This window comes from Oncorhynchus nerka, linkage group LG22 (assembly GCF_034236695.1).
Source record: "Oncorhynchus nerka isolate Pitt River linkage group LG22, Oner_Uvic_2.0, whole genome shotgun sequence".
In the NCBI taxonomy this organism is placed as follows: Eukaryota; Metazoa; Chordata; class Actinopteri; order Salmoniformes; family Salmonidae; genus Oncorhynchus; species Oncorhynchus nerka.
In genome coordinates, this window is record NC_088417.1 from 71,671,127 (window position 1) to 71,686,029 (window position 14,903).

Sequence of the window (14,903 nt, forward strand, 5' to 3'; positions counted from 1 at the left end):
TAGCCAGGAGAGACTGGCATGCATAGTATTTATATCAGCCCTCTGATTACAATGAAGAGCAAGACGTGCTGCTCTGTTATGGGCCAGCTGCAGCTTAACAAGGTCTTTCCTTGCAGCCCTCGACCACTCGACTGGACAATAATCAAGATAAGATAAAACTAGAGCCTGCAGGACTTGTTTTTTGGAGTGTGGTGTCAAAAAAGCAGAGCATCTCTTTATTACGGACAGACCTCTCCCCAACTTTACAACCATTGAATCTATATGTTTTGACCATGACAGTTTACAATCTAAGGTAACACCAAGTAATACATATCAGTGACACTGCTATGATTTCCCAGTATCTATATATTTGGCAGTCCTCTTCCAGCTCGTATCCGCCTAGTATTTGATCAGAAATGATATAATATCAATGCATACCTGAAGGTCCTTATTTCAAAGAAATCAACATCTGTTCAGTCCAGTAGCTGTATTTCCTCTGCCTCACAGTGTCTAAGCCCTACTGTAGGTGTGAGCGCCTGCAGAGCTCCTCAGGTGTGTGTGTGTCAGGTCCCTCCCATGTGGTTGTGAGAGACCCCTCCAGTGGTTTAGGTGAACAAACAGAGACAAAACTCTCCCCATCAGCCTCTATCAGGATCACAGGTATCTGACAACGAGCTGACTGTAGCCCTCAGGCACTCAGCAGCACGACAGAGAGGAGAGGAGAGAGGAGAGAGGAGAGGGGAGAGGAGACAGGAGAGGGGAGAGGAGAGAGGAGAGAGGAGAGAAGAGAAGAGAGGAGAGAGGAGAGAGAAGAGAGGAGAGAGGAGAGAGGAGAGAAGAGAGAAGAGAGGAGAGAGGAGAGAGGAGACAGGAGAGGGGAGAGGAGAGAGGAGAGAGGAGAGAAGAGAAAAGAGGAGAGAGGAGAGAGGAGAGAAGAGAGGAGAGAGGAGAGAGGAGACAGGGAAGAGGCAGGTGACATATCAGGAGACACACACAACAAGAAGGTACTATGGCTGGAGTTAAAAAAGACACACAAGCACGTCAAGTTTGTAAACTTGCTATTATTAGTTTACTTTTGTGCCCATTTGCTCATCTTAGGTTATCTATGAGTATTTAAAATGTGTTCGCAGAACAAGATGTTTCTTCAAACTTGAATGACGGGTGTTTGTGTTTAGAAGTGTGTATGTGTGGTTGTGTGTGAGGGGTTGGGCAGAACACCACAATTATCTTGCGTCAATACGTCTCAGTTGAGCTCACATTAAACAGATCAAAGTGAAGCCAACATCACATCAACAGTCCTGAAGAGAAAGAAGTTTGGGGAGGGGATGCTATCCTGTCCATAACGTCCCTCATTTCCCCTCTCCATCCCTCCACCCCTCCTCTCCTCTCTGGTCCCTCTTTGGCTGTTTGTCACTAAATGAAACCCACAGACTGACAGGCCAATATTTAAGTCTTTAAAATGACTAACAGCAAATTAATTTTTCATCCTTTCTTATCTGTAAATGATAGGCTGTGGGTCTTCCCAGACCCAGTTCTCTCCCTGCGGGCAACTCCTGCAACCCGGGCCTTGGTTTCATCCTAAACGCTGGTAAATGGCTCGCCGCACAAATAATGCATAAACAGCTGTTTTGCCCAAGTAAGTTATCCTCTTAAAAGATTTAGAGGCCTCTCCCACACTCTCCCACACTCTCTCTCAGTTAATTCATCAATTTCTTATGATAGCAACAGTTCTGCTCAGCGCTGCTCAGCTCGGGGTGTTGAAGTACCAATTAGGGCCCTGGTTCCCCTGGTCCTTGCAGCCACACCTCTCGTCCTCCTCCTTCTCATCCTCTTCCCTCCCATCTCCCCATACACATCCTTCCTTCACCTTTATCCATCTGTCGTCAATCATGCTTTCCTCTTCTCAGAAGACAGGTCTCAAATGCAAAGAGTTCTTAGATATTATTCTTTATTAACTTTCTAGTACTCTAAATGATTTATCTCAGATAATCCCTGATCAAGAGAAAGAAAACACACATCAATCAAGAGGACTGCTTCTTGGAGGCAGGCGGTGTGTCCCCAGATCAGGGACACTTTTTACAAGACGTGTGGTAAACAGCATTGCCAAGTGCCAGCCCAGTGGTGTCCTGAGCCGACTCCTCATGGATGACCCCGTCAAGGCTCCCAGAACGGGCTCTCCCAAAACCTGGAGTCGGATCTTATTAGAAACCCCTAAACCCAGAATTGGATCCAGTCTGATCCTGCTTCAAAACCACCCAGCCTCCTGCTCTAACCACTGCCCCGATTGAACCAGATGGTGCTGCTCCTTCACATGTCAGAAGATCTTAGGTTGGCTCCTCCAGGGAGACGGGGGAGATGGTGAAGGGTGGGAGTGAGACAGGGGGAGACAGTAGTATGATGTTTATAATTAGCTGATAGTGGGGTGGGTCACCATTTTGATTCTGAAGTGCTGCCACTAGTTGGAAGCGTGTTCAAACTTGACATGCTCGGACTCCTCGTCCTTCTTTGTCTCCATCATGCTGTGAGCCAGACTGTGGTCTTTTCTTAATGAGTAGTCTCAGATGTCTCAGCCAAAGCCTGTGCCATACCCTCGTAGTACAGTGACTGTGTACCAGAAATCACAACACACATATCCTCTTCGCACTATCAGCAGAATCAGAATAACTTTTTCATCTCAAAGGAGCTTTCGAACGTTCTAAGGCTGAGAGAGTGAATGGGCTCTTTTCATTTATTACAAGGCCCATCGACTTCCATACAAGACTGTCCTTCTCTATGAAAACAACTGGATATAAGTGAATTCTAAATGAAAAGTTTTAAATAAAATGAACAGTCTATGCAAACAGAGTACACATGATTCAGGCCTCTTGCATCTTACTTGCATCTTACAGAGTTGTCCACTGTCCTGTGGTGCTGAACCGCTACTGTCCACGGTGCTGAACCGCCACTGTCCACGGTGCTGAACCGCCACTGTCCACGGTGCTGAATCCCGTTATTAGCTTGTTTGCTTACATTTGTGTAGCATAGGACCCTCCTCCCTTCCCATTCTCCCCTTTTAGCAAAACTTTCCTTTTATTTTTTTCTTCATAATTATTTCATTGGGGAAGCCATATTTTTTCAAACGCATCTGCGCAAACTAACTTTTCCTTTTATCCCTGTCCTTTTCCCAGTTCTTGTGAGCAGAAAAGGTGTTGTATTTTACTTCACGGCCATGGAACATTGAGCACATTCGTTGCATTTCACAGTGGCACTCTTCACACAGGGCCTAGAAGTGTTCAGTATGGGAAATAAAATACCATCTTTGAAATTGTCCCCAGATTCCTTTTGCTAGATACTATATCAAGCAGCCTATCTAGAGTCATTTATTTCTGTTTCATGTAAAATATTTGGTTTCCTCTCCAAACCAATTATTCCATTAAAGGAATGACTCTCCTCAGATTATAACCCGGCCTAATTGATTTATCTGAGAATCACTGTTCCTTTATTCTACACATAGCTTCTCATCTCTCTGTGTTGTTTTACTTCATTTGAGCCTCCTTTGCTCCTCCATCTCCTGCTCATTAGTTGTAGCTGATTGAATGCATAGTGGGGTATGGAGGATATCGTGGCTTCTGCATGGATTTATTCTCCCCACCACCAAATCAACAGCAAAGCCGTGTAAAGTCATTTGTCAAACATTTCCTTTAATAGGGCGTTCCTTCCTCCTTTTTTCGTCTTCATCTCCCTTTATTTTTTATTTTTTCTGGAAGGCAGAGCCTCCTCAAAAATAGTGGGGGAAAAAAGTGTCGGGAGGGCTGAAGGAGGGGTGAAGGAGGGGGTTAGGATGAATGATTCATGAGGTCCACGGAGAAAGACAGACAGAAGAGAAGACGCTTCAAAGGGAAGCGTTGTTGATTTTTCTGGCCCATGTTGAGAGCCGGGAGGTCGGGCAGGGGAGCCCAGGGGAGAAGCAGCTAGGCAGAGCTATGGGCACCAGGAGGGCCCCCCAACCCCCCCGGCCCGCGCCCCACGGCAGACGGGTCAGCCTCTAGCTCCCTCTAATGAAGCCCTTGGCCCCCTCATCGGAGGACAGAGTGGCAAGTGTTGGGAGCGCCTCAACCCCCCTACTCCTCCATCTCCTCCCCCCTACCTTCCTCCACCACCCTCACACTCCCATCATGTCCCCCTGTGCCCTACTAGAGCCGAGCATAGTAAGCGTGAACTACACACACTCTCACTCTCTCCTCTCTCTTTCTCCTTCTCTCTCTATCTATCTATCTCTCTCTCCCTTTCTCTCATTCACTCACTCACTCACTCACTCACTCACTCACTCACTCGCTCACACTCGCTCACACACACACACACACACACACACACACACACACACACACACACACACACACACACACACACACACACACACACACACACACCATCCACTCACCCCAAGCCTTTGATTTGTGCATTCCAAAGCAGCCATCCACCACCCAAGAGCCCTGGTACCAGCCAGGCTGCCCTGTCACGTGACAATGTATGCAAATGTGTGCACTTCATCATTGTCGCTAATATCATTATTACAATTATCTCCCTATTAATCAGACGGATTGTATAATCTGGAAGGGTCATGGTTATTGTAATCAGACAATTAGATCTCTTTTTTGTGTGATTGTAGATGAAGAATTTACATTGTAATAACGATGTGTGTGCCACTGAGTTACACGGAATGCTTTCAAATAACTGTAGTCGGCAATAGAAGGGTGTAGATCCATGGAGCTTTGAATTGACTCCAACCAGGGGCCTTGGGGAGCTAACATGTATTTGGGTCTCAGGCAAGGTTAATCATCTGGCAAGTGTGGTCCATCCACCAACCCACCACCATTATCCTAGACACACATTGATATCTCCTCAAATAGAAAAATCTGAAAGGGCTTACTGGTGATTTTTAAGAAAGTTCCTTTTCTGCATGCATAACCCTCCTCCCTCTTCCTTTTTAAATGACTTAAGGGAGGTTGTTGGGCATCACAGCAGCTAATTAGATTAGTAGCTAAATTAAAAGCTGATTATTCCCTGGATAGCTTCTGGACATATATTTACACAGTAGCATTTATCTTTTAAAACAAGCTGCTTTTCTTGCTCTTTCAGCTGTGTTAACGTGCTAGATAGGGACTGGGTCTTAGGGGAGAGGGGGAGACTGTGTGTGTGTATGTGCGTGTGTGCGTGCGTGTCCTGCGGCAGGGGTTGGTAGCGATGGTGCGAGCTAGCGCTAATTAAGCTAATCGAAACTCTTTGAAAATCCTTCTGATGAGGCTAATTATTTCTCCAGTCATCGTTAGGATCATTAGCACTGTGGAGGGCTTCATAAAGAGGACAGTTTGACTCAGATGGAATAGATGACAACAGGGAATGGAAGCACTGGGTTCTGTCTCTGGGTATAAAGAGGTTTTATCTTTCTTATTTTATTAATCTTCTCTCTATCTCTCCCTTTCTCTGTCTCGCCCATTCTGTCTCTCTGTCTCTTTCTCTATTCCTTCCTTCCTTCCTTCCTTCCTTCCTTCCTTCCTTCCTTCCTTCCTTCCTTCCTTCCTTCCTTCCTTCCTTCCTTCCTTCCTTCCTTCCTTCCTTCCTTCCTTCCTTCCTTCCTTCCTTCTCTCTCTCTCTCGCTCTCGCTCTCTCGCGCTCTCTCTCCATCCTAATCTCACTCCCTCTTTCTCTCCTTCTCACTGTCTATCACCAGGATCACTGTTTGATATTGTCTCTCAAGGTTAAGTGTTTGACCCAAAGACTAGACCTAACATAGTAAACGTAAATCTGTGACACTCAAATTAGAATGATATGTTATGTTTAGTATGGTTACATAAGACAGAAGGTTACTTAGGAGGGAGGTTGGTCAGGGAGGATGAATGGGCATATAATTCAAACATCTAGCAACCTAAAGGTTGCGCGTTCGAATCAGATCACAGACAACTTTTGTATTTTGGCAAATTAGCAACTTTGCCATGGCCAACTACTTTTGAGCTACCTTCCAAATACTTACTATGTTAGCTCTTCCCTAACTTTAACCCAAACACAAACCTTAACTCTAACCTTAACCTTAAACCTAACCCCTAGCTTAGCTAATATTAGCCACCTCGCCACCTAGCTAACGTTAGCCACGACAAATTGGAATTTGTAACATATCATACATATTATTCTTTCATCACATTCCCAGTGGGTCAGAAGTTTACATACACTCAATTAGTATTTGGTAGCATTGCTTTTAAATTGTTTAACTTGGGTCAAACGTTTTCGGTTAGCCTTCCACAAGCTTCCCACAGTAAGTTGGGTGAATTCTCGCCCATTCGTCCTAACAGAGCTGGTGTAACTGAGTCAGGTTTGTAGGCCTCCTTGCTCGCACACGCTTTTTCAGTTCTGCCCACAAATTTTCAATAGGGTTGAGGTCAGTGCTTTGTGATGGCCACTCCAATACCTTGACTTTGTTGTCCTTAAGCCATTTTGCCACTGGAAGTATGCTTGGGGGTCATTTTCCTGCCTCATGATGCCATCTATTTTGTGAAGTGCACCAGTCCCTCCTACAGCAAAGCACCCCCGTAACATGATGCTGAAACCCCCGTGCTTCACGGTTGGGATGGTGTTCTTCAGCTTGGCAGCACCCCCCCCCCCTTTCCTCCAAACATAATGATGGTCATTATGGCCAAACAGTTCTATTTTTGTTTCATCAGACAAGAGGATATTTCTCCAAAAAGTACAATCTTTGTCCCCATGTGCAGTTGAAAACCGTAGTCTGGCTTTTTTTATGGCGGTTTTGGAGCAGTGGCTTCTTCATTGCTGAGCGGCCTTTCAGGTTATGTCGATATGGAACTAGTTTTACTGTGGATATAGATACTTTTGTACCTGTTTCCTCCAGCATCTTCACAAGGTCCTTTGCTGTTGTTCTGGGATTGATTTGCACTTTTCACACCAAAGTACGTTCATCTCTAGGAGACAGAACACGTCTCCTTCCTGAGCAATATTGTAACGGCGTTCTTCGTTTGTCGAAAGAGAGGACCGAAATGCAGCGTGGTGGTTACTCATGTCTTTAATGAACGAAATAGCGATACATGAAATAACTTTACAAATACAAAATAACAAACGGAACGTGAAACCTAATTACAGCCTATCTGGTGAAACTACACAGAGACAGGAACAATCACCCACAAACTACAAAGTGAAACCCAGGCTACCTAAATACGGTTCCCAATCCGAGACAACGAGAATCACCTGACTCTGATTGAGAACCGCCTCAGGCAGCCACCTAACTAGACACACCCCTAATCATACGCAATCCCAAATCCTATAAAACCCCAATACGAAACACAACACTAAACCCATGTCACACCCTGGCCTAACCAAAATATATAACGAAAACACAAAACATATTGACCAAGGCGTGACAGAACCCCCCCCCCCCCTAAGGTGCGGACTCCCGGACGCACCTCAAAACCATAGGGAGGGTCCGGGTGGGCGTCTGTCCATGGTGGCGGCTCCGGCTCGGGACGTGGACCCCACTTCATTAATGTCCTAGTTCCTCCCCTTCGCGTCCTGGGATAATCCACCCTCACCGCCGACCATGGCCTAATAGTCCTCACCCAGAACCCCACAGAACTGAGGAGCAGCTCGTGACTGAGGGGCATCTCAGGACTGAGGGACAGCTCGGGACTGAGGGGCAGCTCGGGACTGAGGGGCAGCTCGGGACTGAGGGGCAGCTCGGGACTGAGGCAGCTCTGGACTGAGGGGCAGCCCGGAACTGAGGGGCAGCTCGGGACTAAGGGGCAGCCCGGAACTGAGGGGAAGCCCAGTACTGAGAGAAAGCCCAGTACTGAGAGAAAGCCCAGTACTGAGAGGAAGCCCAGTACTGAGAGGAAGCCCAGTACTGAGATGTTGTTCAGGTAGGTAGTAGGCTCCGGTAGATCCTGGCTGGCTGGCGGATCTGGAAGATTCAGGTTGACTAGCAGATCTGGAAGATTCTGGTTGACTAGCAGATCTGGAAGATTCTGGTTGACTGGCAGATCTGGAAGATTCTGGTTGACTGGCAGATCTGGAAGAGACTGGTTGACAGGCTGATCTGGAAGAATCTGGTTGACTGGCAGATCTAGAAGATCATGGCTGACTGGCGGATCTAGCTGCTCTATGCATACTGACAGCTCTGACTGCTCCATGCAGGCTGACAGCTCCTTGCAGACTGGCAGCTCTTTGCAGACTGGCAGCTCTGGCTGCTTCATGCAGACTGACAGCTCTGACTGCTCCATGCAGGCTGACAGCACCCTGCAGACTGTCAGCTCCTTGCAGACTGACAGCTCCTTGCAGACTGACAGCAACTTGCAGACTGACAGCTCCTTGCAGACTGGCAGCTCCTTGCAGACTGGCAGCTCTGGCTGCTTCATGCAGACTGACAGCTCTGACTGCTCCATGCAGGCTGACAGCACCCTGCAGACTGTCAGCTCCTTGCAGACTGACAGCTCCTTGCAGACTGACAGCTCCTTGCAGACTGACAGCTCCCTGCAGACTGGCAGCTCTTTGCAGACTGACAGCTCTGGCTGCGTCATGCAGACTGACAGCACCTCTGGCGGATCCTGGCTGACTGGCACTTCTGGCGGATCCTGGCTGACTGGCACTTCTGGCGGATCCTGGCAGACTGGTGGATCCTGGCTGACTGGTGGATCTAACTGATCCTGACAGACTGGCGACGCTGGGCAGACTGGCGGCACTGGGCAGACTGGCGGCGCTGGGCAGACTGGCGGCACTGGCGGTGCTGAGCAGGCGGGAGACTCCGGTAGCGCAGGAGAGGAGAAAAGCGCTGGCTGCGCTGAACAGGCGAGGCGCACTGAAGGCCTGGTGCATGGTGCTGGAACTGGTGGTACTGGATCGTGGACACGCACAGGAAGCCTGGTGCGGGGAGCTGCTACCGGAGGACTGGAGTGTGGAGGTGGCACAGGATGGGCTAGACCGTGAAGGCGTACTGGAGATCTTGAGAGTAGTGTTGGCACAGGACGTGCAAGGCTAGGGATGTGCACAGGAGGCCTGGTGCGTGAGGCTGGCACCAACTTCACCAGCCGACTAACACGCACCTCAGGTTGAGTATGGAGCGCTAACTCAGGTGCTATCAAATCCCCGACACGATCCGTCGGACGAATATCGTATCTATAGCACCAAGCTAGCAACTCGCTCATTACTCTCCACTCCACTTTCCCCATTAACTCCTTCACAGTCTCTGCTTCGCTCACCTCTAACACCGGCTCTGGTTCTGGTCTCCTCCTTGGCTCCTCACGATAAACAAGGAGAGTTGGCTCAGGTCTATCTCCTGACTCAGCCACTCTCCCTCTGAGCCCCCCCCCCCCCCCCAATACATTTTTTGGGGTGACTTTCGGGTTTCGCTCTGCGCCGCCGTGTCTGTTTCTCCAACTCCATTCGCCTATAGCCCTCTTCGCACTGCTCTAGCGAATCCACGGCGGGCTCCGGCTCTCTCTCTGGGTCGGCCGCCCACCAGTTTATTTCTTCCCACGTCGTATAGTCCCGGCCTCTGCTATCCATAACGTCCTCATAACAGCGTCTCTCAGCTCTCGTAAGTGCCTCCTTTCGGTCCTGCTGTCGCTGCCTGTAACCACGCCACTCGGTCCGTGTGTGGTGGGTGATTCTGTAACGGCGTTCTTCGTTTGTCGAAAGAGAGGACCGAAATGCAGCGTGGTGGTTACTCATGTCTTTAATGAACGAAATAGCGATACATGAAATAACTTTACAAATACAAAATAACAAACGGAACGTGAAACCTAATTACAGCCTTTTTTTTTTTTATAAAAATAGTTTATTATCTTCAATACCATTCATTCTTTACAACTCATAATTTACATACATACACAAATAATGGTATTTTAAATAAACTAATTAAACTAAAACATAAACCACAAACAAAACCTCAGGGGAGCATCTTCCCTCCCCGTTACCCTACAAAATACATCTCCCCGTCCCTAATCTATCCTCTTACAAATCTAAATGACACCCAGCCCTAAACCCCCCTTCCACCTCTCCCGAGCAGCATGCTGCCCCCACTTCCTCTCCTCCCTCTTCATCCTCCCCCTCAAATCTTCTTCCACCCTCCTCACTATCCCTTCCACCCCCCAATCTTTCCCTGTCTTCACCATGTTCGGCCTTGCTTCCCACAGCCCCCGTTTAAAGAGACTCATGAGAAGCCAGAGCAGAAACCTGTCCCTATCCGTCCCTCTCGCTCTTCCTACACCCCTCTCTAACCTGGCCCACGTCAATACAAAATCCCCCTTTACCAAACCTAACAACACCCGTGCCCTAGCCCATACTACTCCGGCAAAGGCACAGTCCCAAAAGACATGGCACACAGTCTCCTCCCTGCCACAAGAGGATCTTAGACAGGTGGGGGATTGTACCAAATTATACCGGTACAAGATGGAACGTACCGGCAAACACTTATGAAGGCTCAACCAATTCAGGTCCTTGAGCCTGTTATCCAGACCCCGCGCCTGCACTCCCTCCCAGACCACTTCCGAGATGCCCACTACAGGCGCCGGACTCCCTGCCTTTCTGACCTCCTCGTACAGGTGCCTGTGATCTAAACCTACTCGGGCAACTTCAACCTCAGGGTGCGCACGCAGCCACTTGGCCGCATGACCAAAGTGCCACGGCAGCTGTTCCGCCCGAGGACCCGTGTTAGACCACACCATTATGCTTCTCGCCTGATACGAGAAAAAAACCCGCAGGAGGTAACCGGACGGGTGTATCACTGGCTGAGCAAGCTCCGTTAACAAGAAGGAAACAAAAATTGAGTCCAGCTTGAGGGGGAAATGTGGTACCCCCCTACCTCCCTCCCCGATGGGACAGATCATGCGTGCCCTTGCGACCCACTCGCACCTGCCACTCCACATAAACTGAAACACAAGCCTCACTAGAGGCCTCCTCAGACAAGCCGGCAATGGGTAGATGTATGCCAAATACAAAAGAGACGGCAACACATCCACCTTTAGGACCAGGACTTTGCCCATAAAAGACAAATACCTAGCTTTCCACATTGCTAGCTTCCTCTGTACCACTGCGATACGCATGTTCCAGTTTAGCGTCGCTGAGCCGGAGGTCTCAAAATGGACCCCGAGAATCCTCAGGGCCCCTCACAGAGAGATAACCCCCCAGGCACATCCGTTCTACCGCGCCATCTTCCGAAAAACTTGACTGAAGACTTTGCATGGTTCAGAACTGCTCCCGACGCTCGGGTGAAATCCCCAAAGATGGCAAGGGACCTTGTCAGGCACGAGTCCTTGCACAACAGCAAGGAAGTGTCGTCGGCGTACTGCGTCATCTTAACACGCAGCCCACCACTTCCAGGGATCAGCAAACCTTCCACCTCTGTGTCTGCCCTAATGACAGCCCCCAGAGGCTCCATGTACAGAACGAAGAGGAGAGCCGAGAGTGGGCACCCCTGCCTGACCCCAGACGAGAGGTCAAAAACATCACCCAAGTGACTATTTACACTAACTCGGCACCCCGCTCCGACATATAATGTACGAATCCATCCTATAAACTTCTCCCCAAATCCTAATCGACCTAACACTCTGAATAAAAAGGATCTATTCACGCGATCGAAGGCTTTCGCCTGATCTAGCGCTGCTACCATTAAAGGCAGACCTCTATCTTCAACCCAAGCGATGGAGTCCCTGATTAACTGTAGGTTCCATCTAATAGAGCGGCCCTCTACCCCGCACGTCTGATCCTCATGAACGACGTAGGGAAGGGCTGTGCGCAACCGGTCTGCTAAAACCTTTGCAAGTAGCTTGTAATCTACACACAGCATGGTCAACGGCCGCCAGTTGCCAAGGTCTGTTACTTCCCCCTTCTTATATAAAAGTGACAGCACACCTACAGCCATTGATCCCCCGGGACCCCGTCTCAAGGATGGCCTTCAAGACTTCGAGGACCACTGGTCCAAGTATACCCCAAAACTTGAGATAAAACTCAGCCGGCAGCCCATCTATCCCAGGCACCTTCCCTTTTCCCATCCTCCTAAGAGCGCTCTCAACCTCTTCTAGTGAGATCTGGGCCTCCATCACTTCTCTAATGTACTCCGGCAACCGCCTGGACAAGTGTTCTAAAAACACATTTCCCTGCTCTACATCTATTTCCCTTTCCTTAAATAAACCTTGGAAATGATCAGTTGTCACCCTGACCATATCCTCTGGTTCTCTAACTATACTACCATTTTCTTCCCTAACACCATGCATTACCTTCCTACTCTGTCTTGCCCTAACCAACTTAAAGAACATAGCAGAACAAGTCTCATTATGTTCTAGAAAGCCACTATGCGCTCGCTCAAGGAAAGCTCGAGCCTTCCGCTCCTACATTACATGTAATACACTCAAATTCTAAACCCAGACAGAAAAAAACATAAAACAGGAGACTCACCCGATGCTCCCCTGCTCCATATCTACCGGTGAGAACACCATCCGTAATCCCGACATCCCCCCTCTTCCTCCATCACACCCTCCCAGGATGCAGGAATAGTGTTTGGCTCCGGAGTGCCCTGCACCCTGGGTCTACCCCCACAATCCTCCCCTCCCCAGTGTTGCAGCTGGTTTGGAAAAAAAATTGGGAGGCTGAGTCCCCAAACAAAAACTCCCCAACTCCTCTTGTACCCAGTCCTGAGTCTTGTTATGTGTGTCCCCACCCAACAGAAGTTGAGGGCCTGGGGAAACCAGCAGCAACCCAGAGGTTTCTCCCGCCCCCATCTCTCTCTTGGCCATCCCTTCCCCCTCACTGTCGGCCAATCGCCCCCTCCTCTTCATACTCTTCTTTGGTGATGGCGGCAGTGAAGAGATACCACCCTCCCCCCGCCAGCTCCTCCACCATACCCCTCATCTCTTCCACCATGGCACTTTCCCCCAGTCCACTTTCTCTTCCACCGTCTCCTTCTCCACCACTCCTCCCTCGCTTTCTTCTCTCTCATGCTCCTCCACTCGGTTGCCTTCTTCCGCCGCTTTTTCTGGTTCTCCTACTCCCGTGCCTTCCGTTTCCTTCTCTCTTCCATCCGCCGCTTCTGGCTCCTCCTCCTTCCTTGTGGCCTTCCCCTCTGGACCTGAACTCTGGTCATGAGGCGTGCTTCCTTCCCCTCCTCTTCTTCCCCATCCCCCGCTCCTGCTCCCCCCAGCCGCAGACGCATATGACCTCTGCCGGGCCGGGCACCCCTCCACAGGTGTGCTGACGAGCCACACCCATGGCACGTCTTAGGCTTGTCACAATCCCTCGCCTCGTGATCCTCAGATGCACAAAATCTGCATTTTCTTGCACTGCATGAGGCGAATATGTGACCATAGGCCATACAGCGTCTGCAAAATGGGGGCTGACGTGCATAATACAACGTCCCCCTGTCAGCCCCTAGGGAGAACATAGCAGGAGGATGGAGGTAGCCACCATGTCCCCTTGGGTCCTCTCTGAGGAGGGCCTGGAATCCTCTCCTCCCATTCCAAAACCCAAGGGAGTCTTTGAGGTGCCTTGCTGAGGAGACGTTATCCATGTATCTCCCCAGAAAAGCCCTCACCTCTTCGTCCTTAACGTAAGGGTTGTAAATGTTTACAGTTACAACCCTAAAGTTATTCTTCGCCAGGCTTGTTATTTCGTAGTGGCACATCGGCCTCTCACCTCCCACTGCTCTTGCCCTTCTCAAGATATCATCGTGTTTTTCCTCTGTATATAGTGCAACGTCGTATGCTCCCTCCAACGAGTTGCCTTGGAAACAAAACACGTCCTTCACCGTCAGCTTTAGAATCCCCATCAATATTATCCTTCCAAAGGATTCCCGTCCTAAAGGCTCAAACTCCTTTTCCTTCCAAGCAAACCGAATCGTGTTGGCCAGCCCAATCCCAGGGACCGACCGCGTTGATGTATTTAGCACCATCTCCGCAAGGAGAATGGCGCTCGTTCTCTTCTCTTCCAAAACAATTGAAAAGAAAAAAAACCAAGTGACTGAGCCTATCTTGTGCAAACTAACACAGAGACGGGAACAATCACCCACAAACTACAAAGTGAAACCCAGGCTACCTAAATACGGTTCCCAATCCGAGACAACGAGAATCACCTGACTCTGATTGAGAACCGCCTCAGGCAGCCACCTAACTAGACACACCCCTAATCATACGCAATCCCAAATCCTATAAAACCCCAATACGAAACACAACACTAAACCCATGTCACACCCTGGCCTAACCAAAATATATAACGAAAACACAAAACATATTGACCAAGGCGTGACAAATATGATGGCTTCGTGTTCCCATGGTGTTTATACCTGCATACTATTGTTTGTACAGATGAATGTGGTACCTTCAGGTGTTTGGAATTTGCACCCAAGGATGAACCAGACTTGTGGGGGTCTACAATTTCTTTTCTGAGGTCTTGGCTGATTTATTTTGATTTTTCCATGATGTCAAGCAAAGAGGCACTGAGTTTGAAGGTAGGCCCATAAATACATCCACAGGTACACCTCCAATTGACTCAAATGATGTCAATTAGCCCATCAGAAGCTTCTAGAGCCATGACATCACTTTCTGGAATTTACCAAGCTGTTTAAAGGCACAGTCAACTTAGTGTATGTAAACTTCTGACCCAAATAATCTGTCTGTTAACAATTGTTGGAAAAATGACTTGTGTCATGTACAAAGTAGATGTCCTAACCAACTTGCCAAAACTATACAGTAGTTTGTTAATTAACAATAAATTTGTGGAGTTGTTGAAAAACAAGTTTTAATGACTCCAACCTAAGTGTATGTAAACTTCTGACTTCAACTGTACCTACCCTGAAAACAGACTACTAACCTCAGAAATGTTGTTGGGGTCAGTATGAGTGTAAATGACCAGTTAATGTGTGTAATCCTGAAACACTCAGTAAAGGATACTGAGCC